The 24,377-nt window shown below is 31.8% G+C and overlaps 3 long non-coding RNA genes across 3 annotated transcripts in view; 1 reads left to right on the plus strand and 2 right to left on the minus strand.

Moving 5' to 3' along the window:
- The window catches only part of LOC149900614 (uncharacterized), a 50,717-nt gene extending 26,473 nt beyond the window's left edge, over positions 1 to 24,244 (minus strand). The window contains exons 1-2 of the long non-coding RNA XR_016457716.1: positions 24,024 to 24,244; positions 15,216 to 15,252 (exon numbers count right to left, since the gene is read on the minus strand). This is a non-coding gene — a long non-coding RNA (uncharacterized LOC149900614). The remainder of the gene's footprint in view (positions 1 to 15,215; positions 15,253 to 24,023) is intronic.
- Positions 3,337 to 4,267, minus strand: LOC149900616 (uncharacterized). The gene is made up of 3 exons (XR_016457735.1): positions 4,130 to 4,267; positions 3,807 to 3,980; positions 3,337 to 3,466 (listed from the first exon to the last, which is right to left on the minus strand). It is a non-coding gene; the product is annotated as an uncharacterized LOC149900616 (long non-coding RNA).
- LOC149900617 (uncharacterized) lies at positions 4,512 to 5,411 on the plus strand. Its single transcript, XR_016457734.1, has 3 exons — positions 4,512 to 4,642; positions 4,784 to 4,964; positions 5,318 to 5,411. It is a non-coding gene; the product is annotated as an uncharacterized LOC149900617 (long non-coding RNA).
- Positions 24,245 to 24,377: the final 133 nt, after the last annotated feature.

The following is a 24,377-nucleotide window of genomic DNA, read 5'->3' on the forward strand; positions in this document are numbered from 1 at the left end:
GGTGGAATCTGGTATTTTTATCAATGATAGACCTAATTATGAGCAATCTATCTGTACCGGTCACAACTTCACAAGTTGCACTTTTGAGCTTTTTGGAAGAAAAAAAATAAAAAGTTCATGTATCGTAACTACCCTGATAAAATTCAATTCCCCGTAAACGCCTCCGTGGTGGAATCTGGTATTTTTAGCAATGATAGACCTAATTATGAGCAATCTATCTGTACCGGTCACAAGTTGCACTTTTGAGTTTTTTGGAAGAAAAAAATAAAAAGATCAAGTTCAGTAACTCCAACTGCCCTAATATAATATTTTGACAATCGATTCCTCCTAAAGGCTTCCATGGAGGAATGTGTTTATTTTACCAATTATAGACCTAATTAAGAGCAATCTATCAGTACTGGTCACAAGTTGCACATTTGAGTTTTTTGGAAGAAAGAAATATTTTTTGATCGATTGATGTGGAAATTGTTTGAGCCAAAATCATGTTTTACTGCGTATAACTCAGAAACGGTAGGATATAGGAAAAAATGATTTAGGTACAACTTGTAGATAATTCTATGGCCTTTCAACTTTTCCTTGAAAGTTTTTCTCTAACATGTACCGTTTTTGAGATTTAAGCGAAAAATGAAAAAATAGACCCATTTCCCCCCTCCCCCCACTCCGGGGCTCCTCCTAGTGTCCCAGGGTTTTAGTATGTTTATAACCTAGGGACTTTTGACATGTTTCCGAAGAAACATCTTACGTTACTAACTCACGCACTCTAGGCCCCCCTTGGAAGGATTCATTCAATGGACTAGTCGATAATTTGGTAAGTATATTTTTCTTACAACCGTTTACATATTTTTCAAGCAGAATTCAGAAACCTTGAAAATGACACCCGTGACGAAAAGATGTAAAGTTTTCGTCCGCGCCATGTTGAATTTTAGTTTTGACCTCATATTGGTTAATAGCTACCCCAAAAACCATGAAAATGACACCCATGACGAAAAGATGTAAAATTTTCGTCGGCGCCATCTTGGATTTTAGTTTTGACCTCATATTGGTTAATAGCTACCCCAAAAACCATGAAAATGACACCCATGACGAAAAGATGTAAAATTTTCGTCGGCGCCATCTTGGATTATAGTTTTGACCTCATATTCGTTAATTGCTACCCCAAGAACCATGAAAATGACACCCATGACGAAAAGATGTAAAATTTTCGTCGGCGCCATCTTGGATTTTAGTTTTGACCTCATATTGGTTAATAGCTACCCCAAAAACCATGAAAATGACACCCATCATGAAAAAAGTCAAATTTTCGTCGGCGCCATCTTGCATTGTTGTTTCATAAAAATAATATTTGTCATACTCATTGAATACAGATCAACCAACATCATAATAGTCTTTCTACTAGTACTTCAAAACTTTGCCGCTATTCTTATTCAATAACCCATAAAAAAGAGGATCTCAGGCAAGGTAATTTTTAAAACATAATTTTAAATCACTACATAGTATAAAACAAAGTCGCTTTCACTGTCCCTATGTCCCTTTGTACGCTTAAATCTTTGAAACTACGCAACGGATTTTGATGCGGTTTTAATAGTTCTTTCGATTCCCGGTCGAAAAAAATGAATTTTTGAAAATCTTTGAATGCAGTTCTATTTCTTTTTAAAAATAAAGGAAATTTGCTATCTCCAGTATTTCTAGTACTTTCACCCAGGGCCCATCGAAAATTTCCACACTGTATTTACAAACAAATATATTAATATGCAAATATTGTTCGTTTAATAGTATAGAATAAGAAGTTAATTTATATTTACAACAATAATCCTAGGATAACTAACAAAATCAAACTACTGATTTATTTATACCGTGACATGCTCGCCGTTTTACTCGCCGCTCGGTTCTAATACGCGAGCGGCGACTGCAACGTGGTCGGGAGCAAAACTAGCACAGGGGGGTAACCGGCATCTCTTATAGCAAGCTTATTATAACATTACTATGTCTTTTCGTACCGTGACACCCTTAACGCAAGCTTGTTGCAGCGTTAAACTGATTTTGTTTTTCTAGCAATTTTGATGACGTCACTCGTAATAGTTCACTCAATTATTGGGACCGGTGCGAACTGCGATCTATTTGACAATTTGACAGTTATCAGATAATAATAGAACTTTACATAGGCTTGTTCGAAGAAAAGGCTTCAAACCTTTTGATTTAAGAAGAATCGTGTACCTAAATAGTAAACAAGTGCGTAATCATCACGAGTCCCTATGAGATATGGGGGCATCATATGAACAATTTGAAAATACAATATAACCTACAGATTTATCTGTGTAAGTACCATACCCAATGCAAATCTATTTAAAAATACGTCTGTTTATGTACACATTCTCCACTTGTTATTTCTCTGTATAATAAAATGCAACTCTACAGTTTATTCCCTAAACATAAATTTTATCTAATACTTAATGTAAATCTATAAAAGATTGTTTATTATTTCTTCATGATTCAATATATTTCATCATGTTATTATTTACCTATATAGAATATAAGACTATAAAAGTAAATCTACACTCAAATACACTACCCATATTATACTTATGTAATCTGTTGTTAAGGATCTCATTTAATTTTGTTTTGAGAAATAAAACCATTATTTATTTCCAGATTCTACAATCAATTCCGAGCACTAGGAATAAGATTACCCAGAGTAACCACATGGAAGCATTGATAGTATCCAAGAAGCCATAGTGCCAGCGCAACATGAATATATTTTTTTCAATAGGAAGCAATATCATACTTTAAATGTTTAAGTGCAATAAAAAACATTTATAAATCCAAAATCTTTATTTAGTCCTTTTTATTTATTTATTGACAAATCATTTGCTCCTTTACTTCTCTTGATATCATTTATATAAAAAAAAGTGATAAAACATGGAAGTATTCGAAATTAGATTCAATTCTATTTAGCTTAAATATTTATTAAAAACAATTAGGTAGATATATATAACTCAAATCCAAATTTGTAAGTAAATAGCATATTAAAAACACCCTTGATTAAAAAAAATTAAGTTTTATTTATAGTACCAGCCTTTAAAACTTAAAATGCAATTAACAAAAACTTTATATTTACATCACAATGAATAATTCCTACACTAATAGATTAATGGTATTTATATTTTTATTTTAAATTTAAATCAATTATTGTATTTGCACAATAAAGAGTAGATAAATAATTTAAAAACTTGCACCACTTATGTATACTTTTAATTTCATTTTTATTAAACTTAAATGAAAACAATGTAGGTACTATAATTAAGGTACAATTAAATTTTTACATTTTTAGATGTATGATACAAATATGAATATTTTAAGTGTAGACATGGTGGCGCCTCCCCCAACTTGAAGTTCTCACTACCACATGATCATCTCCCAAGCCGGTACTTCCTTGTTCAATGTTCGGGCAAGCCGGCAATCAACACAACTGTGAAAGATAAATTGGACTTAAACTGATTCTTTGTTGCTTTAACATTTAATAAGTACATTTAATATGTTTACTTTTATTATTAAAGGGCTTGTCATGGTGTATGTAAACGTCTAAAAAGAAGTTTTTTAAACAATGTCGGTATGGTTTGTTAAATACCTTATTTGTTAATAATTTTTCAAGTATTTCAACGTTTTAGTTGTTTATCTTGCAATTCTTAATATTGTATTAAAAAAAAATTAAATGTGTAGGTACAATGCCTTAGAAAACTTTTAATATAAGTAGCTTCTAACCAAACATAGATAAGTAGGTTTGCTTATAAATTAATATAAATATTTACTTTTGACCAGCTGCTCTAGTTTTTGTGAACTCCCAAATCATTTGCACTTATACTTTCAGAGAATTCTATCAACTTCGTCTCAGCATAACTTTTAACTCGTTGGGAGTTATTTATGTACCTTTGTCTTTGTAACTTCAGGGTCAAGGAGCTTCGCGCACTCTGCACAATGTTCTGCTGCAAGTTAAATAAAAATTACTTCAATTAACAATAATCAAAACAGACGAAATCATGCAAAAACCAATACTTTATTCGTAAAAATATATCTGTGTTATCATAAATCGTCCAATGTTTTAGATATATTTATTACTCGTATATTATCTTACCTTGCTATTTCAATTGCTCTTTCATGCCTCTTTCATGCATTCTTTAATGCATATTACTTATCTTTCGCAATTTTTCAATTTGATTTATCCAAATTTTAGATAATAATACGAGGACAGTGATTATGACATTTGGATTTTTGACGTTTAATTTTCAATCACCGCCATTTTTATGATAACAACCTTGTTTTGTTGAGTTCACAAAATAATCTTACTTTATTTTGGTACCGGGAGCCTTTTCAACATGATTACTATACGATTGCCTACAATGTCCAAAGAGCGAATGAATTCCGAAGTTTTGTCTATTTTTTTAAGATTAATGGCTTGGCTACGAGGCTTTTAGGCCAAGTCGTAATGATTTGTATCGAACATTAAACGTCAAAAATCAAAATGTCATGTCACTGTCCTAATAATTCATATTATTATCTAAAATTTCAGATAAACATAAACTTAAATATGTGAATCTCATCTCTGGATAAATGAGAAAGTGCGAAAAAGCAATATTGAAATAGCAAGGTAAGATAAAGTACGAGTAAGGACGATTTATGATAACAGACTACAGAGATATATTTTTACGAATAAAGTTTTGGTTTTTGCATAATTTCGTCTGTTTTGATTATTGTTACTTAATTGAAGTAATTTTTATTTAACTTACAGCAGAACATTGTGCAGAGTGCGCGAAGCTCCCTGACCCCGAAATTACAAAGACAAAGATAGGTACATGAATAACTCCCAACGAGGTAAAAGTTATGATGAGACGAAGTTGATAGAATTCTCTGCTGAAAGTTTAAGTGCAAATGATTTGGGAGTTCACAAAAACTAGAGCAGCTGGTCAAAAGTAAATATTTATATTAATTTATAAGCAAACCTATCTATGTTTGGTTAGAAGCTACTTATATTAACAGTTTTGTAAGGAATTACCTGTGGGAATTACACACCTACACATTTAACTTTTTTTTAATACGATATTAAGAATTGCAAGATAAACAACTAAAATGTTAAAATACTTGAAAAATGATTAACAAATAAAGTATTTATTATTTAACAAACTATACCGACATTGTTTAAAAAAACATCTTAAATTACATACACCATGACAAGCCCTTTAATAATAAAAGTAAACATATTAAATGTACTTATTAAATGTTAAAGCAACAAAGAATCAGTTTAAATCCAATTTATCTTTCACAGTTGTGTTGATTGCCGGCTTGCCCAAACATTGAACAAGGAAGTACCGGCTTGGGAGATGATCATGTGGTAGTGAGAACTTCAAGTTGGGGGAGGCGCCACAATGTCTACACTTAAAATATTCAAAGAAAATGTAAAAATTTAATTGTACATTAATATAGTACCTACATTGTTTTCATTTTAACTTTTAAGTTTAATAAAAATGAAATTAAAAGTATACATAAGTACTGCAAGTTTTTGAATTATTTATCTACTCTATATTATGCAAATACAATAATTGATTTAAATTTAAAATAAAAATATAAATACCATTAAACTGTTAGTGTAGGAATTATTCATTGTGATGTAAATATAAAGTTTTTGTTTATTGCATTTTAAGTTTTAAAGGCTGGTATTATAAATAAGACTTTATTTTTTTAATCAAGGGTCTTTTTAATATGCTATTTACTTACAAATTTGGATTTGAGTAATATACCTAATTATTAATATTTAATCAAAATAGAATTGAATCTATTTTCAAATAATTCCATGTTTTATTACATTTTTTTATATATAAATGTTATCAAGAGAAGTAAAGGAGCAAATGTTTTGTCAATGAATAAATAAAAAGGACTAAATAAAGATTTTGGATTTATAAAATATGTTTTTAATTGCACTAATACATTTAAAGCATGATATTGCTTCCTATTGAAAAAAATATATTCGTTGCGCTGGCACTTTATAGCTTCTTGAATACTATCAATGCTTCCATGTGGTTACGCTGGGTAATCTTATCCCTAGTGCTCGGAATTGATTGTAGAATCTGGAAATAAATAATGGTATTATTTCTCAAAATTAAATGAGATCCCTAACATAAGTATAATATGGGTAGTGCATTTGAGTGTAGATTTACTTTTAAGTGTTTTATTATATAAATAATATAACATGATAAAATAAATTGAATCAAGAAGAAATAATAAACAATCTTTTATAGATTTACATTAAGTAGGTATTAGATAAAATTTATGTTTAGAGAATAAGTAAGTAGTTAGGGTTGCATTTTATTATATAGAGAAATAACAAGTGGAGAATGTGTACATAAACAAACGTATTTTTAAATATACTCTTAAGATTTGCATTGGGTATGGTACTTACATTACTTTTATCTTACACAGATAAATCTGTAGGTTATAATTGTATTTTAAGATTGTTCATAATATGATGCCCCCATATCTCATAGAGACTCGTGATGATTGCGCACTTCGCAATAATAAATTATTTACACGATTCTTCTTAAATCAAAAGGTTTGAAGCCTTTTCTTGGAACAACCCGATGTAGTTATGTTAATTTTGCATTTTTAATATAATAAATGTATTATCTTCTTTAAAAGCTTCATTTATTAAATAGATTTCCAACTACATACGTTTCACTTAAATTTGATGTGTATTCTTTTAATAATATTCAAAATAATGTTATAAAAGTTCCATATTTACAACTTCACTAAAATTGCTTAAAACTGTCATTATTGACATTATAACAAGAATGCTAAATGTCAAAGAGAGCGTGCCGGTTCCAATTTTTCGATTGACGTCTCGAAACCGTTCGAAACAGTCTTGTTGCAATTGGTTTCCATATGTTTTAGAAGGTCCCGGTGCCAAAAAAGTAAGATTATTTTGTGAACGCAACAAAACGTACCCATAATAAGACTGTTATTCTAAAGGTGCCGGTTACCCCCCAGGTCCTCCCTCGATAACGTCCGGCTGGACTCTGGCTGCACTGACGTGGTGCGCGCGAGTCGCATTTTACGTATTATATTTTATATAGAAAAAAATAAGGGCTAAATTAAAAATCTATCCAAAAATTTCCCTGTAAAACCTGATTAGTAAATGAAATGTCAAATTTTCATAAACATAGCGTTCCCCTAATTCTCATAAAACTGATTATGCTTTTAAAATCGATGTTACTTCTGATTTTTTTTTGATCGAGTCAAATGTTTAATATTGTGTTTTTATCCAAAAAAGTCACTAGATCAAACGTTTATCTGTGCTATATATTTTTTTAGGATTTTAAATATGATGATTTCTATCCAAAAACCATGATTTAGAAACATACATTTCGGAGCAGGGCCCCTTAATTTCAAGTTGGTATTTCTACTTTAAAACAACCTTATTTCATTTATGTTCTTGTGTCAATTATAATTAGCATTACCTACGATACACAATAACTCAACAGAAGTTCTCCCATACATTCTGCATTCGCCACTACTTATCAATATAACGTCTTTTCTCTAACTCGATTAACACTCGGGTATATAAAAGAATATCCAGTAAACGGTAAATAATACTTTCTCCGAGGAACTTACGACAATTTCACGTGACGTCTTCGTGAGAACGTGTTATGTTTTTGTATTCTTTGCCGAGATGGTTAAAATAATGCAATCATTTGCGATTATTTTCATAAAGGAAAGTTGCAGAGTAATTCTTGTATAAATTATGCTTTTTAGATTGTCTGATTTCGTGTAATAGTTATTTAATTAAACTTTTTAAAGAACGTTGGTTAGAAATTATCATTATGTTGCCGAGTGAAACCTTTTTTTAAACCTCAATGATTGTAGATGTGTTGAACGTACAATAATTAAAAAAAAATTAATTATTAAACTTAACTATCACATATTAGACACTGAATAATATATTATGTACCTATACCTACTAATAAACTAGCCCCACCACACAATAATAACCATAAAAATTAAAAAGTCCAAGCTTCACTTTCTCTGGTTTAAAATCACATCTATTTTAGGCTTATCTAAATAAATAAATTAATAAAATAAATTATGAAAGATTATTCAAGAATCTGTTTATGTTAGTACATGGCTGAATATGAGAAATCGTACACTTAGGTATATAGGTAGTCGATAGCTAATCTATGGTCTCTATAATAGGAAAAATTAAATCTAAGTATGGATATAATAATTAATAGGTAGGTACTTAATTATTCAAATTGTAAATACTACCGTAACAATAACAAACATAAAGTCTAGTTTTCTATGTGGTCATCTTTCTATTTCTAATTTCTATATTAATATCAACACCATTACAATCAAAATAATTATTTAAACTTAAATCTAAATATACAAAAAACCCAATTTAAAACTTGGTAATGAAGCTGATTCATCTGATTACTAATTGTTGCAACGAACAGGAGACTGGATAATTCTGGAATCTTCTAGAAGCGTCTTGAAGGTTCTTGCGTTCTTCAGTTTCCAGGAACAGGGAGCGGGGCGAACTACGGAACAACTGAGATACCACCAGCTGTGTTCACTCGCCACTAATCCCGAGAGAGCACAGCGTGGCACCCGGTCGTTCGATAGTCCTGGGACTAGGTTTCAATGATTTTCCAGAATCTTCTAGAATGGAGATTTCAGGCTTCATTACAAGTGGTAATTTCTTCGAGTTGATAGCTTCTTCTTCGTACTTTTTTTTGTCTGTAAATTCGCTTACGCTAACAAACATGACACGTAATTACATTAAGGTAGTAACAATGATGTTAATAAAACAATAATGGTATAATTAAATATCATGTCAACAATTAAAACAATCCGAACATTTCTGCACATTATTCATGTAGCAAAGTTATAATTCTTGCTTTTATTTTCAAATTAAATAATACAAATAATGCATGTTAACGTATATTTCTGTTAAGAAAGTTATTTAATTGTGTTTCACCACATTTCTCAACCAAATTTTATGCTACATCATACATGCTATATTAGGTACGTATTTATCTTCATACGTCTGATGTTTGTTTCTATGAACTAAAAAATATGGTGACAAGAAGTAAATTCTCTTTTTTTTAATTTATTTCACAAATACAACTCGACATATATACGACATGTATACATATATTTATTACACTAAAAAGATGCAAACCAAATAATTACCCGAACTCATAATAATTACTAATACACTAATAATTTTATAACATTTTCGTAATATACAAATAGATTATATTTTAAGCCCCTTCAGGCTTCATGTAACAATTTGAAAACTAGAGATGAAACTGGCACACTAGCGACATCTATTGTGTAAACTCAAGAAACGAATTGTAAGTTTACAGAGCCACCTGTGGCGTTACAACTGAACCAAGTTAAATTTAACTCTACTACTACTCTACTCACTCTGATTTCGTATACTGAATAAAGAGGTCTCTAGTCTCTCGATTTAAGAGTTTTTATAAAGATACAACGAATCTTTACCAATAATATCTTGGTTGAGATGTATGGTGCGTCAGCAAGAATATAAAACAAACCAGTTTTGACGTCAAAGTTTACCTAACACTTGCGTCATTTAGGAACTTAATAAGAATTATCTTTCAACCATCACGCACTTATTATTAATAATTGTACATAACAATTCTCAAAAAACACACATGTATGCATCCTTGTGTTCTTCTTCATAAGGCAAAAATAAATATTATGTTCTTATATGGGTCGATCAACTTTTAATGGTCCGACGGTACACGCATCATGTCCCTGAACGATAATTAATAAACATGAAATCAGAAAGAGTTAAATTGGTTTTAATTATATTCCTCTTAATATTTTCTAACATTATTGTGAACAATATTTTACTTGCTTTATTAATTTGTGCGTAGTTTCATGGTTGTCCAGAGACTAAATGCAATTTTCCAGTACTATCACATTTGTCCCCAAGCTACTATGCATAAACAAACTTCGCATCACGAACACATACTATCACGACCATAAATACCAAATAGACTTCTTGATTCAGTTCATGATTATTGATATAAAAACATACAAATATTTTTTTTTTATTGGATATAATACGTTTTTCAGGCATTTTACTTTTGTCCCCATAAATCATCTACATGGCACAGGTCTCACAGACAACCGTAATTTAGTTATGGAAACAAAACACAAATGGCGCGGTAGATTCCTAAACAACAAGCTAAACACAACAATTAACTGTCGGGCTCAAACGCCATTTTGATTTGTATAAAATCACGGCAACAGTCGTCCGAGCGATGTTGGTGAGTGTGGGGTGGCTTTATTGTCAGTCCGTCAGACAACTGTGATTAAAGCATAAGTACTTGATGCATTGTTATCAATTATACTACACGAGATGCGCTTTCGTCTATAATTTAGTGTGAGCTGAGATTAATATATAAAATAACAATAGTATTTGCTTGGCGGCTCAAAACGTTAAAAATGTCCCGCGGACAACCAGTCACTGGGCCAACCAAAGTGGTTGTACCATGGACAATTTGGTTGTACCTAGGACAATAATTATATAAAACTTATACTTTAACAGTTAAATAGTTCATGTTTTGTTTATTACTCGGCTGTTTCGGGAACACATTTTTATTACGCGATTTTATGTCTAGTTTAATTGTAATTTTAACATTTCAAAAATCAAGACGCTACTACTACAACTAAGATGTCCCCATATGAAAATCACATTATACTTCATTCATTCAGTTATATCGAGAATCAGTTCATTTTAATTAAGTAAAATCAATAATGCGATACGTAACAACCTCGCCTTAATAATTTTTTGTAAAAAATATCACTATTTCCGCTTTACTGAAACTTTTTTATATATGAAACATTATTTGGTTGTTCAAAAGACATCATTCGTTTCAATTTTAATAAAAATATTTCGTATTTTGGGTGTAAATAGAACAAATATCAAAATATTATTTATTATTTAATATTAGAAGAATTTGTTTTAATTCTTAAGGGAATTTAACATTTAAAAAAGTACTATTGTGTAAGTTGTCCAAAGGACATTATTTCCCGTGCATAGATCGGTTCGTGAAGGTAAATCCACAAATGTATTAAATCAACTGCACTGCTGCTTATATAATCTTAATCTACGAAGAATTATCTTCTAAATGAAATAGTAAAATGCTGAAAATTAAGTAAAAAAAAAAATACGAGAAAATTATGATCGGGACCTTTAAAAATTGATTGACCCATATACTACAATACTTATGTAGGTAACTAGGTACATACCTACTAAAACTCTAAGGAAAACTGAAATTACAAACTTCTACAACGTAATATATAATACAATTAAGTACAATTTAAATAAAATAATATAGGTAAGTATGTATAATTAAAACTACTACCATTATGTTACTGCTTGCTACCAGTCATGAAAATGTAATTTTAATTTACTGGTAATTGTTATTAATCCTTACAAAATGTTTTTACTTCCTTAATTTTTTATATCGTGTTCCTATGTACTTACTTAAATTAATTTAAATGGCAAAGCCTGACATACTTTTTTCATACTTGCACATTCCGTTGCACGTCAAATAATCACATTATTATTATTGTTATTGTTTGAGCGAATCGGCAGATGTAAAAATACATTTCAAAGGGAGGTACGACGTAACAAGGGGTCGGTCTTCCCCACACCACGCGCCAATCTTGACCTTGAGGCGCGCACACACGCTCAGCTGCACACACACACACATAGGTACACGTACACGTCGGCACGTGCAAATTGGATGCATATTATGTTATCTCACTTGATCTACGTCATGTCTTGAGGTTCCACGTTTTTTATAACTAGTAATAGGTACATAGTGTGGGCTTTGGGTTTATAAAATTATATTGTAGGTAATGTGTTATTAATATTGTATAATATGAAGGTATTCAATATAGTAATGATTTTTAATTTGTGGGAATGGGAATTTTTTATTTGTGGGAATGTGGGAATGGGAATGGGAAAACGAAGTTTAAGGCCAAAAACAGGCCCATTAAAAAATAAACAATATGAACTCTATTACGGTAAACATTAAAGATGAAATTAAAATGGACATACAACAAGAATTTGATCAGAATAAATAAAACATTACTCACACACATAAGAAATACAAATAGGTATTACAAAAGGAATATCCTTGAACAACAATCATCTAGTATAGGTACAATGCTTGTGAAGTTGTTAACAACTTAACTTGTGTTAATTATTGATGCATAATGATGATTTATTTATATTACTGCGATTTATTCAAAAATGAATAATACCTACAATAGAATAAAAATTAACAATTTCACACGCTTTCTTCCTAGTTCCTATACCTGTTTATTATAACTTGCGCGACACTCGTCTGCGACAGAAAATCCAATATTTTTATCTTATCAGTACACTATAATATAATGACATCATCGTTTATATACAATACACGTGTCAACACACCTACGATCAATGATAAAAATAAAAATAAATAGTTTAGTCTCATAAAAATCATGCTTACAAGTCTTACAACTTAGAAGAGGTCTCTTTTTGGAAGTTTGACCGATAAAAGAAATGCGTAAAGCAATATTTACGTCATCTTATGAATATTTATTATCAATATCAACTTAATAAATCCATACTAATATTATAAATGCGAAAGTAACTCTGTCTGTCTGTCTGTCTGTTACTCAATGTCTGTTACTGCTGTTACTCAATCACGCCTTAACTACTGAACCAATTTGCATGAAATTTGGTATAGAGATATTTTGATATCCGAGAAAGGACATAGGCTACTTTTTATCCCGGGAAATAGGATAGGTTTTATCCCGGAAATCCAACGGGAACGGGAACTATGCGGGTTTTTCTTTGACTGCGCGGGCGAAGCTGCGGGTGGAAAGCTAGTTTGTATATAAATATGTATGGTATTACTTTTTAAAAATGCACCATTATATTTTTAACCGCAGTGGAAATTCCTAAATTTTTATACACATAGGTATAACATGTGTGTTTATCAATTCTAAAGTTTATAATATTAGTCGTATAAATTAAAACTAATGTAATTATAGAAGGAAGGAAGGTTTTTTAATTAAAAAAAAAGGTACAATCTTATTATCAAATACTACCAGACTAACGAATTTGCTCAATACAAAGAATGACAATAAAAGTAAAGGACATGTCCAAAAATGTATGAACCAAAAACCCAGAATCGACAGGAATGAAACGTGTACCAATGGATTCGCATTGAAGTATAATATAATATTACCAAGGGGGCAACTCCGAAATCGTTATAGTATAGGAGCTAGGAGCAAAATAAAATAACTAAGAAATTCCTTAAAAAACATAATATACATAAGTTTCCGTTATGTTGTGGCTTAATATGACGATGTTATAATGTTTTGTCACTTGTGTTACTCTTAATAAATATCATATTTTACAAGAAACGAAACAAAAACGTTAAAGCACAACATAACAAAAACTCGATTTTGTAGTTTTGTTCTTTTATTTTATAGATACTACGATTGTTATAGTACTATATTATGTATTATTGGTAATTCTATGGCTAAAGATTGAAAAAAAAATCTGTATAGTATAGGAGCTAAGAGCCAAAAAACAAAGTGAAAAATCGTTTGAAAATAATAAAAACTCGTTATGTTGTGTATTAGAATATCGTTGTTATTCATTTATTTTTATAATTAGGTCTAATTTTATTAAGTTTTAATGATATTATAATCTACCTATCTATAATAACAACTACATTCGAATCTACAACAAATTGTGTTACACATGAATATACCAGCAAAAGCAATTAATCAATTAAAAATTAAAATTATAATAACAACGATAATCTCATCCACATCATAATAATTTTCAAATGATTTTTTATTCAGTTCTATTGTCTTTTAACTCCTATACTATACCTATTATTTTTTTTTATTTCCAATCCTTAGCCACAGAATTAGGCACCAATAATACACACAGTACTATAGCAATTGTAGTATCTTGAACCAAAATAAAAACTACTAATAACGGAATCTTTAGTCAGTTATGTTGTGATTGAACATGATGTTATTATGTTGCTGTTGCTTTTAAAATGTGTTGATGATAATTATCATGTATAAAAGAAGTGAACATTATTATAACGTCATATTAAGCTACAACATGACGTAAGTAAACTTATTTTTTGATTTTTTAAACGAATTTCTTACTTAATTTATTTTGCTCCTAGCTCCTATACTATAACGATTTCAGGATTACTGCTTTTGCTACATTATATTATATTTAATTACGAATCCATTGGTACACATTTCATTCCTGTCGATTCTGGGTCATTTTTTGGACATCTCCTTTGGTTGAACATTGTAACAATTTTTAATTACACGACTACACGAGACAAATAAATAATAATGAACAAAAGGTTAACTAGAAGAATTCCGCACGAAGTTCCCTTTGAACTTTTAATGAATGAACTATCCCTGTAAACATTTTATTGAGCTGCTATTTTAAACAACATCTCATTGTGGATAATATATTAATAACTGTGTTATTTCGTATTGATATTTACATTCATTGATCGATATTCAGACTTATTTCTAGAATAGTGACTTTACAGACCATGGCAACTTGGCTAGTCATAGAATGTGTATAAATGCTGAAAAAAGTTCATCAAATTAATATAATCTAGCGTAAATTAAAGGGGAATTTTTATTCAGTACCGTCCTGTGGTCTTTTTAAATTTAATATGACGCCATTAATTTCGAGAAAGTCAACTTTCTGGAGCTAACATCTTAAATCTTAATCATACACAAGTATGTGTCATTTGCTATTCTAACATCTTAATAATTTAATTGATCTATCGATTTATTATGCTAAATAAGTCCCTGTATCTAGTTAAACAGGTTCTGAAAGGATCCAATATCACTACTATACCTATACGTAATATATATGTACAATTTTAATTTTTTGTTTGTCTTTTAATAAATTCGACTTTAAGTTATATCAAGTATCTACTCGTAGTTTTTAGATGGTTTTTACTTTTTAGTAATGCTCATTTTCATTTTGAATAATTACCGTAGTATTTTCACTTCACAAATTGACTTGTTACTTAATATAAATAAAATAGAATAAACTAATGTTAAATATTTGTTTAACTTACAGTTCATGTGGAACAAAGGCGCAATATGTTGTTTTATCTGAAAAAAAAGAAAGACTATTAAAATCTCAAACTAATCGTTGTTTAAGATAATATTTCAATGAACACAAATCAATTATACTCGTAAATAGCTGAACCGATGACAATAAAAATTAGCATTAATTAAGCTTATTATTTACTCTGAAACATTGAATAAATATGTTCTATGTGCTTCGATATGTTTTATCGTGATCGTATGAGAGACTACGTCAACAGATTACAAACTAAACACTACATAGTCGTCAGAAGCACTTGAAAATTACAATTATTTCTGCAAACAGATAGTTTCCATAGAGATAATACAATGTACTTGTGCATAGACATTGTATCGTGATGAAAATATCTGCTTATTGGCAAACCTTCATTGAGAAAGTTGGGATAGGAAGCAGGTATATTTGTGTACATATCCAAAATCTACGTCTCTTCCTTTATTTAATAGAAATACATATTACTTGCCTACATAATATGGTTATGATTTTTTAAAACCTTTGAAATAAAAATAATACAAGTATTTTATGTAGTTATTTACAAAGAATTTGTATCACAACAAATCTTAATGTAGCATTTATGCCAAGAAACATAAAATTATTATGCAAGTGTAGGTATATAGTTAAACGATTATGATTTGCTGCTATTAATATGCTAAAGATGCATCTCATCACAGGGGAATATAATAAAGCACAATAAAATGATGTCATTCTAAACAAAACCGTACTTATTATGACTATTATAATCATATGCATCTTCATTATAATATGTTCAATTCTAATTATTTATTATTCTTCAAACACCATTAACTCAAAGCGGTATGAATAAGGTAAATGCATTTAATATCTTATATATAAAATTCTCGTGTCACAATGTTAGTCTGCATACTCCTCCGAAACGGGTGGACCGATTCTCATGAAATTTTCTGTGCATATCGGGTAAGTCTGAGAATCGGCCAACATCTATTTTTCATATGTACCACGGGCGAAGCCGGGGCGGACCGCTAGTATAGGTATATAGTTTACTGCTTGACTCTTAAATTAATTTAAATGCGAAAAAAGAGAAATACCTGTCATGTTTACAAACAGTTGAAAAAATCGTGACTGAATTGTACCATCACAAATCTTGTTCACGCGAACATCTGCCGACTCCAATTATTTCGTTCCGCTATCAAATTTATCCGTCAAAATTAAGAGTTTAATTATTTGTCTTTATTATTCAGTTAGATAAAGTAAAATTTCATTTGCCCATGCAATTTCATACGAGTAGTACAGCATCTTTAAAAAGCTCGACAAAAAGCTTATAGTTATTTTAGTCACAGTTTAAAATGTTATAGCCCCTAATTAATTTTACAGCAATAAGGCAAGCTAAAATTGGACAAAAATAGCATGAAAATCGAATATTTACGGCATACCAGTCAAGTTTATATTCATATCATAAAAAAAAACTCGCTAAAAATATCCCAAAACATCAATTTAGTTTCCATTGAATTCACAACTCGTCACTTCGGTATTTATGATGGAAACGATATAATTACATTGCTTTTAATAAAATAGCCTAAAAATAGAATAGCCAGGCGTACATACGTCATCTACCCTGCTACCCACGGCAGGGTGTAGGGGTGGCTGTAGCCTGTAACTGCGCAGGTCTGGGCGCCCACACAAATGTCAAAGGGCGATCCCGGGCGAGCCTGGATCTAGGATCTGATAGCGCTAAATTGATTTCCCGACTCGTGTAGCCTAGCTCCGGCCGTGACCTTTAGTGTTCGTGTGTCGGTTTTATTTTGTATTATGCTAAACATTGCTTTTGTTACGCCAATTAACTATTGTATCTTGACTCTGATTAAGATAACATTTAGTAGATGAGAGGAAATGAAAAATGACACATAAAATATAAAATGAAGATCCTGCTTTATTCGATTGTAATCTAAATACATAAAATATCTCTTATTTTGTTGCATACCAAATATTTTGTGTCTTATTTTGGTGTCTAACTTTAAAAATACACTCTCCAGTAATTTATTATTTATAATTTTACTTTGTTCAAGGTCAATTAAAGAACAATAAAACGCATGAGCGTTTAGTGCTTATTTACAATAAACGGAAAAAATGTAATCCATAAAATAGCGTAAACTTACAGCCCTACTCCCTAGGCTTCAATTACCATGCGGGTTGCTTGTCGTTAATTACACTGAACGACCCTGAGCCGCTGGACATCCGATACGTACATTGGTATTGTGGTTAAGCACACTCGTTTTTTATTTAATAAAAATTCATTAATACACAATAGTCAGCAAGGTAGAAGGACGCGCTGCGAGTTCGCGATAAAATATCACTAGATCTTTACATGTGAATTGTCACAATACAAATTTGTATAATAAAATCGTGCGCTGACGCGATAAACATCAGCGTCTTAACTAAGGGAACATCTGACATTCGCATTCTCTGCTGTAACGACTCCATAAAACGTTCTGTTTTTAAATTGCAAGTAAACGCGGGGAGACGAGTAAAACAGAAATAAATAAGCGCTGTTGCTAGGCGCGTTCAAGGTCTCGTCGGCCGTGGCCGTGCCCCTCCCGCGAGCGCATGTGCATCTCGAGCACTCGCAAGTCGCACTCGCTAGCACACAAACATGGTAATACACAAGTGTGAACTTCACTCACACACACGCAGACTAGCTTCAGAGCTCATTTTACAGGTGGTCTGGCCTGCATACCATTCATGCATTCATGTTATTTGCTAAAATAAGCGAAATTTGAGTTAGCTTTATATAATGTTGACGACTATGAGAATTTTTACAAATATTCTATTCATAAAAATTACTCAATGACGTGTTTCACACGACTGTATTCAAATTAGATGTATCATGCAATTTAATTGAAATAACACAAAACTATCAAAAGTTGTTAAAAATTTAACAATGTATTTAAATTAATTGATAGCATGGACGTTTAATTAGAAGAAAATATTTGCTCATAACAGGCAAGAGCTAAAACCGAAAGATTCCAAAATCAAATGAAAAGGGAGTTATAAATTGGCTCTTGGACTACTTTAGTACAAGCCCACTTTAATGTGACGGCTGATTAATAAAGCTGGATATTCTTAGTTTCGCGAACCGCTGACACAGCTTTGCTCTTTTTGCGAACCTCGCAATTTGTCCATTAGCGCGTCTGTCTGTGTTTTTGTTGTACATCTTTGTTTTGTGAAAGTAAATAAGCGCCGGTTATATAAAGAACTGAGTCACATACATTTTTGAAGTGAAAACTTCTTTAGCGGCGTTGGGTATAAAATCTTAAACTCGCGTCAGGACACGTGGCCTGATCGAAAAAGCGTAAGACGGATTTTTTTTAGCCCTTATATTCCATGCGTAAGACGGATAGCATTCCAAAATATCAAACATGCTGAACGTTAATGATCAAGTTTTCACTTCTGCCGGCACTCCGGGAGTGCAACCCGTACGTCTTTTTTTTTAAATTCTACACGAAAAATAAATACGTATTTGTAGTGTAAAATAAATACAAACCAGGAGCTGCATAATTAAGTTAAACGTCAAGCGAAGCTACATCACGTGCAAGTAGTAGGTAATTTTTATCAGATTCAGAAATATGTAAGAAAAAAATAAGTTTACAGTTACGAAGAACCTATATAAATCCGCATATTATGTAGAAGAAAAAACGTACTAGTGTTAAAATTAATAGTGCGAACTGAAAAGCCTATAATATAATCAGATGCCTCGAAAGAAATTTAGATATTAGAGTAGGGAGTACATTGCTTATTTTAAATGAAAATCCTTAATATTTCCACTACAATGTAAAGAGTGCCGTCAATATAAAAAGAAAGATGTAAAACGGAATTAACTGCAACCGACAAATGAATAATGCAACGAGTAGTAAAGCTCTGTCAGAAACAGAACAAACCAATGTTTTGTAAGTTCCGACCGCACTGGGGTAATATGTATTTATGAGGTTGAATTAATTTCGGTACACGTGCGAGATTAATTCTACTTCACGATTGTAAAATTTTACGAACTGAAAACTAACACATGCTCCATGTGGTCGGCATTTGTCGTCTGGATCAAATCTTACATTTCAATATGATACATGTTTCAAATATAATCTCCTTTAGCAAGTATTAATTGAAATTATGATATTTTACGAAATTGTTTTTCTTATTTAATTAGGCAGGAAAAAGCAACATCGTATTTCAAATTTGGCAATGATTTAAATTCTAAACTATGAATATGATCTATGCATCATAATGTATTACGTACTTTGCTGACCTGGCTACAAGGAGAAAATTTTGTTGCCAAATCTGTACTTCTGTACTAAAATATTACTACTGCAGTTTCGCTTGCCAAGGTCTATGACATAACACTGTTTTCTTTTGACATAACTAATAACTAATAGTTACCTCAATATTTACCGCAATGGTATTCTCCAATTTTTTCAATCGATTGGTTTTAAGTTTTAACCATTACTCAATTCAAACTCAGAACTTCGTAAGTAAGAACTTATTGTATTAAGCAGTATTAAGTATGTTCATGATTCAGGGCTACATATAGGGTTATCATTACATTTAGCCATTCTTCGCGTTTATTTACCGTCTCACCCACTGTGATTCATCGTTGGGAACAATTCTCATACCTATTTATTTGTTAACCTACCTGATTATGATGTATCGAAACCGGTGGTAATTTAATCGTGTTGTTCATGTATGTGTCGTGGTCATATCGTAGATTTGATCATTTCATGATATGAGTGGCCATTTCACGAAATGGTCGCATTTCATGAAATGGCCAACATGGTTTGGTCAGATCGTTAAATCGTCAACGTTTCACGATATGGTCATCCACATTTGGCCAGATCGTATAAAATATATAAAGTCCATAAAACATTAAAAAATTCTGAATATTTTTAGAACTTGTTTATTGTCATATAAGTTAGTGCCACGGCAGTGGCCGGCGAATGCCAGAAGCGAATGGTTTTTGCAATAGAAAACATTTAGGTTAGGTTAGGTTAGACTTTAATAAAGAACGCACGAGCCGAGCGAGCAAAGCGAGCGTGCCGCGGTAGCGGCCGGCGAGTGCCAGAAGCGAATCGCTTTTTAAAAAAGGAACAATTATAATAACATAGGATATATAAATATATTTATGTAAACGATTTTAGACGCATTTTTTCCTCAATATAAGATATCCGCATTTTCCATAGTACTCGAACCTCTTCGTCGTAAATTATTTGCTATGACTTTCTTCATATTGTAATAAAATGAACTATGAAGTTTTAAACTGCGAATAATTAAATTTTCGCCAGCGCGGCGGCCGCCATCTTATCACATAAACACAGCGCTTGCAGCGCCTCTACCAATAATTAATGTAACTATTTTACGATATGATCAAATAATTTTGATCATTTCATGAAAAAACCGCGCGTTTAGTGGGCCATATCGAGAAACGATTTCTTATCATTGATTTGCCCAAACCACATCATGATGTGGCCAATAGACATTCGAGCATTTCATGAAATGCGACCATTTCACGAAATGATCGATCATATCATGAAATGAGCAAATCTACGATATGACCACGACATATGAATAAAAGTGGGGCTAGCAAAGAATGGTTGTATTTTGTAGTCTTTATACGAAGTTAAATCTTGAAGCATTAATATAAATTAAAATAGGTTTTTACAGTAATTTTTAGTTAAGAAGATAACTACTCAGATGGTAAGCTGGCGATTATTAAAGTTTTTCCAATCTAGGATATCGTTGTTCTAAACCACAGAACATATATTATATGTTCTGTGTTCTAAACAATGATTTAGTTCTCTTTCCAAATCATGGACGTTGGATTTTGACCTACCTATATCCATCTGCGGCGGTTTCCTTCTACTTATCACTTTGCCTTGTTCTTATTTCTGGGCATGGACATCATCAGCCCATATAATATACGTTCCCACTGATGGGACATGATCTATTTCTAGATTTCTAGGTACCTACATTATGACATGACCGAAATATTCGAGTTTGGAAGTGGTGAGTGACGTTAAATTGTTTTTACCACAATCCGTGTGTAAATTCCACGATACTTATATAACTGACCTTGAATTTACAATTACGTATTATTTTATTGTTGGTAACAGAGAAGTAATTATGATGGTGTTACATGTCATGTTTAATTTATGTCTTATGGTTTTAAAGAGAAAAATGTCTTGTACTTTAATTATAGACATAAAGGTTTCAACATTGTTAAAAAAACAGTACTATTGCTGGCTGATAATTGAATAAGTGGTAACTGGTAATGCGTATTTTAAGAAAAGTCTATTAGGTAAGAAACCAAACTGTCCAAGGAAAGATCAAACGTGAAGACTGTGAAGACAAGAGGAAAATTAGGGCTCAAGTATTGTGACTATTTACAGAATGATTTCTAATCAAAATGAACAGGCTAATGAATGGCATGATTCATGTACAACGTGATACAGTTAACAAATCGAGTACATACTGAAAATATAGATGACAACTATAATTGCCATAGGTCAAGTACAAAGTACAATTCCAACAAAGGTCAATAGAAAAGAATATTATGATAAATATTGAACATTATTTGTAGATCAACTAGGTAGCTAACCACAATTCAAATTTGTATTGTACCTCAATCTGTTAATCACAGATTTATTTTTAGATTTGTATTAAAGGAACTGCTAGAGGGAAGATAGATATTGAGAAACTTCCTAACAATCCAATTTTGTAAAATGTTAGTAGGTAGTGTAATGTATTTAAGTCACTAGAAAGATCATTGCTTACTTATAGGTACCTAGAGTGATGATAAACGTTTTATTATGCATAACTACGTTTGAAGCATTAACTAAATGGCACCTTTTTGATCAATTAATAAATCTAAAAAGTGCGCATAAATAAAGGATGAAAAATTAAATTGGTAAGAAGTTGTTGTTCCAATGACTAGTCTTGATAAAATATTGAATAAAAATATCCTCCACGTAGCGTAAACATGTTTTGCCCCTTGCAATAAAAAAATCAATAGTACTAGGTACATTACAGATGAAGACGTCAGTAGGTAGTAGATAGATAATCATATAGAACCGTGTTAATAAATTCAAAATAAAAACAAATGCCTTCCAGATATTAAACATTCATATTTCTTGCAAATGTGGCTTGTGACTAATACTGGTAAATAAACATAAACTGGCGGCCATATTGTCCGCCATAATTGAACTATACGTCAACGTGACGCGCTAGTCGTCAGCTGATATTGTTGATAGCGAACAACTCGACGCTCAAACTCATGCAAACATTATTTATTTTCCGCGAAGGTTGTTCCAAGTTTGGTCGCATAAACAGCAACTAATGTAAAATTGGCATATTGTATACCCGTAGTTTGAATAATCCGGTTTTAGGTTGATTAATGAACGATAAAACGCTCTGTACACAACAACCGCCTTTGTTACCTCTACGGACGCCAAAACTATTCCTGAATTATTTCATGATTTTGTTAGGGAGCTGAGAAGTTCGGAACATGCTGATGTTCTTTTTTATGACAAGCAATTTTGTGGGAAGGTTATAAAAAAGACTTCTTGAATATCAGAACGATTCAGAATAATTGCCTTTAAGAAAAATAAAATCATATAAATCTAAGAAAACAGTGAGATCTTAGATTTATTTTCCTCCATCCGCTAGGAGGCTTTATACGCAGGTTTAAGTAATGATTTGTGACAATTACTGAGGCTTCACGAGCCTAGCACGTTTCAAGGTAAGCGATGTAATGTGGGAAGCCCCAAACTATGTTTTATTGTTGTTAACTATCCTCTAAAAATATCAACATGATTTTTTAAGATTTCAAATCATAGGTACCTACTACTCTTCAAGATCAATAATGAAATTAAAGTTAAAACTTACACTTGCCATAATTTCAAACCATTAATTATTGTTCTTCTATCCATTTTCATAAAGTACAAACTAAAGATTCTATTATTTAGGAACATCAAAAACCACTTCAAATCTCAGCTCACACGTAAATGCTTATGAGATGATAATAAAACATACCTATGTACCAAACACAGTCAATTTACAAGTAGTGATTATTGAACGTAGCCTACCAAACTAGCGTTGGCTGGGATCACCCGATTGCCTTGAACTTGTGAGATCGACATTTTTTGCGAACTCGCCAACAGGATACGAGTCAGTGTATCGGTCCCTTTGTGGATTCTTGATGCCCTTGATGCCTTGATGGGCTACAGGAATTTTGGCAGCCATTTTCTTTGACGAATATTTTACATAGTTACTATAGTCCCGACTCCATCAAATTGGATTCAGGAATTTGAAAAACAAAGACGGATAATGGACACTAAATATTTAAGTATTTTGTTTCAAGAAATAGTTTACGATTATTATAATTCTCATATAAATTAAGTTTGAAATTGCGATAAGGAAGATATTTCAATGAATCATTCGATGTACAATGTACATACGACACAGATAAAATTGACTAATCTAAGGTAGGTACGAGTATGTCTAATGTGTAGAACAAACATGGCTACGGCTGCTAGACACGTAACAACTTTTAATTTTACATCAGCCACTTGCATTTTTTGTTTAACTCTTTAACCGGCATGAATTGAGCTGAGCATTAACACATTTATGATTAGATTTAAGTTTTCTGAATTCCTATCTGAAGTTTTCTGAATTCCTATGTAGCTCTGTAATTCCCAAAGCACTCGATAGGTTTATTAGACTAAAATTATAAAGTGATTTAACAACTTAACCTATAGCTTACCGGCTTTTTCAAGCTATTGCATAACTGGGAGCCGGCTTCGACGCGCGCCAGAAACTGCACATGTTGTTCACCGGCGGAATTCTGACACGTCGTTCGACACCGGCGATCATGCGCGCCGCAAAATACATCGAATTTAACAAAGAAATGATTTTTCGATAACGGTACAAATAATTGATATTGTTAATTGTTGATGAATGTTAAAAGCCTTGATGCGGTATGCATCGGCGTCGTCGTGGTACTGACGGCGAGCCGCGCTGTTGGCCGCTCCTGCATTGCGGCGCGCAGTCGCACTCGCTCGCGCATGACCTTGGCATTGAACTTGGCAATGGGCCGGCGCGGGTCGAGGGGTACGAG

Source organism: Colias eurytheme, chromosome 18 (assembly GCF_061535395.1).
Source record: "Colias eurytheme isolate Ceu_HAF_F1 chromosome 18, ilColEury1 Martin Lab GWU primary, whole genome shotgun sequence".
In the NCBI taxonomy this organism is placed as follows: domain Eukaryota; kingdom Metazoa; phylum Arthropoda; class Insecta; order Lepidoptera; family Pieridae; genus Colias; species Colias eurytheme.